The sequence below is a fragment of the Mustela erminea genome, chromosome 9 (assembly GCF_009829155.1).
Source record: "Mustela erminea isolate mMusErm1 chromosome 9, mMusErm1.Pri, whole genome shotgun sequence".
NCBI classification, from domain to species: Eukaryota; Metazoa; Chordata; class Mammalia; order Carnivora; family Mustelidae; genus Mustela; species Mustela erminea.
The window spans coordinates 95,068,123-95,072,529 of NC_045622.1; the positions used below are offsets into that span (position 1 = coordinate 95,068,123).

General features: G+C 45.6%; 1 long non-coding RNA gene across 1 annotated transcript; it reads left to right on the top strand.

Annotated features, from left to right (window-relative positions):
- The first annotated feature begins 2,394 nt into the window (after positions 1–2,394).
- On the top strand, positions 2,395–3,996 carry LOC116599405. Its single transcript, XR_004289353.1, has 2 exons — positions 2,395–2,515; positions 3,736–3,996. It is a non-coding gene; the product is annotated as an uncharacterized LOC116599405 (long non-coding RNA).
- The last annotated feature ends 411 nt before the right edge of the window (positions 3,997–4,407 follow it).

Here is a 4,407-nt window from a genome sequence, read left to right on the forward strand (position 1 = left end):
TACCAACTCAAACATACTCTTTTGTGCTTTCTTCTAGACGTTTAAGCCCTTTTATTTTGATTTCTAATTCATTTTGAATTGTTTTGTATACGGTTGAGGTAAGGGTCAATATTCTTTTCTCTTTCTTTTTTGCATATGGTTGCCTAATTGTTCCAGCATCTTTTGTGAAACATTATTCCCGCTCCCTTTGAAATGCCTTGTAGGATTTATCAATTTACTAAATATACGTGGGTCTATTTCTAGATTCACTATTCTTTCCATTCATGTGTTTGCATATATTTTTAAAAATGCTGTGCTGTCTTGATTGGTATAGCTCTATAATGTGCCCAATAAGGCCACAGTTTTAGGCTTGCTGTATATATAACATCCAGGGTTTTTAGTTGTACTTTGTGGGAGAACGAAGGGAAAGCATATCTACTCCATCTTCTTGGAATCAGAAGTCCTGATACATTTTTAAAAGCTGGCATCTGGTTCTACTTTCAAAAAAAACCATTTCTCTGTGAAATAAAGGGATCTCCCCACCATCCTTCAAAAGAAATGGAAAACAAGTTTGCAGAAGAAGACAAGAGAATCGTCAAAGTTTAAACGTCCCAATCCACCTGCTCAGACATTATACCAAGGGCCAAAAGCTACCTCTGTTTGCTAGAAATGCAAGACAGTGAGATGAGAACACTGGTGATTTCATCCACTGCTGATAGAGACCGACCTGTCTGGGGTTTAAGTGGCTAAAATCTGCTTGTTCTTCCCTGCCTTGTCCACATGCACATCTCCACTGTCCACAAACCTTTCAGAGACTCGATTCCCTTCCTTCAATGATTTCACCTCCTTTTCCCAGGCAGAATACATAAAATGAATGTAGGTTCCTCAACTTCCAGCACCAAACTTCCACTACCAATGGCTGCTGCGGCTACTTGGTGTGAATTGGAAAGAAGCGCCCTTTCCTCAAAGCTCTTTACTCTCATCTACTGCAAAACAGTCATGGTTACTATTCAAAATTAGGATGACACTGCAGTCAATAGTGCCCCCTGGATTTGGGAGATGTACAACCTGCTCAACACCAGAGATCCTATGACTCTACTTGTGCCTGCCCCCCCCCCCATATCTCCCTTTCTCAGGGTTACTACCTGATGTCAGTCCTTCTACCTGTGCTCTGCATACCCCTCTCCTCCCATCCTGTCTTCTTCCTCTTCATAAACTATTCTTGGGCATTCTTGAGCTGATTAATGTTAAAAATTCCCAGCTCCTTCTCACCAATGTCCAAATAAGACTTATATTTCTCCAGACATTAAAAAAAAATAATAATAATTCTCCCTTCCAGTATCCTTCTCATTTCCTCCGGGCAGTTTCTTAGAAGATTTGTCTACCCTCATTTGTCTCCGTTTTCTCACCAACACCTTCCCTTGCTCTTCAACTCACTCAAAGCTGGGCTCCTCCTCCCATTCAATGAACCTGCTCTAGCTGATGGCCATGCCTGTTTGGACCTGGCATTTTTCAGTCTTCACCTCCCTAATTTCTCAAGAAAACTGATCCAGTTTACAACCCGCAGTGCTCTTCCCCGTCTTCTGCAATGTCATAGTCTCCTGGCTTTTCCTCCTAAGACTACCTGCTCCTCTTCCACCTCTCCAAGTAGAGGAGCTCTTGGGGTCCATCCTGCCCTCCTTCCCAAATGGTATTCTCTCCACCACGCAATATCCTCCATGCTCCTGCTCCATTCTCATCCCCACCCACGAATCTAGGAAACAGACTTTCATTCGAGATCCAAACAGACACATCCCACGGCCTGCTAAGCTTCTCCACTGGACGGTCCCGCAGGCTCAACGTAACTACACCCACACAGTTTCGCCAAATCTGCTTCTCCTGTGTTCCCTTCCAGTATGTAGTTCCCCACCACTCATCCTGACAGGCCCGAAGCCTGGGGGGTCACCCAACTCTGCATATTTCACACACCCAATTCACCACCGCCTGCCTCCCAACGGTCTCCCCAACCCTCCCTCCTCTATGCACCATGCCAAGGCCCTAACCCAAGTAACCAAAATCGAACAAGCCTCGGGAGATGCCCAAGACCAGCTGCGCCCACGTACAAAGAGCTTCGTGCTCCAGGAGCCTCCTGCTTGTGTCCATCGCTAGGTTTGAACACTCAGGAGAAAAGCGTCATGTCGGTCCTGTTCACTGATTTCTGGAGCATCCTCAGTGCCTGGCACCAGTTAGGTCGGTAAATAATCGTTAGAACGACAGAAGGACACTGAAAGACAGGGTTCACTACCTCTGCTGCGCAGCTGGAGCTCAGAGCCCGCGGGCCACAACCCCCACCCGCCACACACAACATGGCGGCGATTTAGACCTACGTCCAACTTCCGTTTCCTGTGCGGAAGTACGTCACTTCCTCTCCGGTTGCCCTGGAGTTTTAGAAGCCAAGAAGGTGCAGAGTCTGTTCCTTTTCCCTTCCGAATTCTTGCTTCTGCCGCAGCACAGTCTTACGGAGCAGTTTCGAGGCTATGCCGCCAGCGGCTTGATGGTGAGAGGGGGAGCGCACGGAGGACCTTCTAGGGTGTGGGGGTGGGGCGCGGCGGGGGAGCGAGGGACGGAGTGGGGGAAGGTGGCTGGGAGGTAGGTCAAGAAAGTTTGTGTTGCAAACCTACCCCCAAACCGGTTATTATTGGAAGTGGCAGATTCAGTTACGGGGGCAGAGAAGATGCTTAACAGCTAGGACTTCATCGCCATAAAATGTGTGTGTGCGGAGGGCCTTAGCAGCCAGAAAAGCATTTTCTTCTCCTTTAAGATTTCTGTATTAAATGGGCCCAGTCACTACCGACACCTGCTGTCTGGTAACCTTTCCTCCTGTGTCTGAGGCCATGTGCAGCGTGAGAAGGAAACATGTTGGGAAACATGTTGGTTTTCCGTTATTGGCAGGCACCATTTTTCACACTTCTCACCCTTTATTGAAAGGGCGGTGAAAACCCAAGTGCAGGAAGCACTGTTGAAGGTCTGAAAAGGTTACGGAGATCAGAGCCATTGACTTTTATTTATTTTTTATTTAATTTTTTAAAAATAATATTTTAAAGATTTTATCCATTCATTTGTCAGAGAGAGAGGGAGAGGGAGAGAGCGAGCGAGCGAGCACTGCAGGCAGAGTGGCAGGCAGAGGCAGAGAGAGAGAAGCAGCTCCCCACTGAGCAAGGATCCCAATGGGGGACTCAATACCAGGACCCTGGGATCGTGAACTGAGCCGAAGGCAGCGGCTTAACCAACTGAGCCACCCAGGCGTCCCTACTTTTTATTTTTGAGAGAGAGAGAGAGAATCTCAACCAGGGGCTCCACACCCAGTGCAGAGCCTAACATGGTGTTCCATCTCAGGACCCTCAAGATCATTACCTGAGCCGAAACTGAGCCAGATGCTTAGCAGACTGAGCTACCCACATGCCCCAACTTTTATTTTTTAAACGAAGATCTTTTTTACTTGAAGAAACTTAAGGATTTGGGCATCCTAGGATGTGCTGTGAGATCGAAAGCAGTAGAATTTTTGCCATAGATCAGAAGAGAGACGGTCACCCAGTGAGTATCCCCTGACTTGCAGACCAAGTGAGCACAGTCAAAATCTTCTTCAGCAACCACCTTGGCATTGGAACAGGCTGTAAAGTTCACCCTTCTTCAACCCGGTCCTCGCATTGCCACATCCAGTTTTGCCTAGTTGTTCATGTTTCTGGCCTGATCAGTTTTTGTTTTTGTTTCTGGCAGATGCTGTGGAAGCCCCTAGGTAGCTGAGAAGTTGATGGAATCTTCTTAATGGTGCAGCTTTCACTATTGCTTGTTGTTCGAGTGTGAGATAAAGGTGAGCAGAAAATTCTCGAGTGCACTGTTTACCTACAGCACACCGCAACTCGACTTCTGAAAGTTGAAAGAAACAGGTTTGCACAATTGTCGTGTGTGACATAGAAAAGACATGTCATCTGATAACAGGAACATAGCTTTTATGCTAATAAAATGCTTTTAAAATTAGTGTGTGGTTTTTGGTAATTAGCATATAATTTTGGTTATCAGTTGGTTCATAACAAACAGCCTAATTAGGTACCCCCCTGAGTCATTTATCTAAATGACTGTTCTGCTAAATTGTATTTGTGGGCATTGATCAGAGCTAATGGGAAAAAAAGATTAAGATGAAAATCATGGGATTAAAATTTTAATTAGTTTGCCCCCTGAATAGTTGCTTGGTGTGACACAGTGATTGATTGGCTACGTATACCCACCCAGCAAGGATGTAGCTCTACTACCAAACTTCTGAACATAAGAGTGTTTTACAAAAGACCTAATATTTTATTCAGTTATCTTTCTCTTTATTACTGCTTAACAAGGAATTGAAAAGGAAGGCAATGTGTGGGGATCTCATAATCTTTTGTCTGGTGATATATA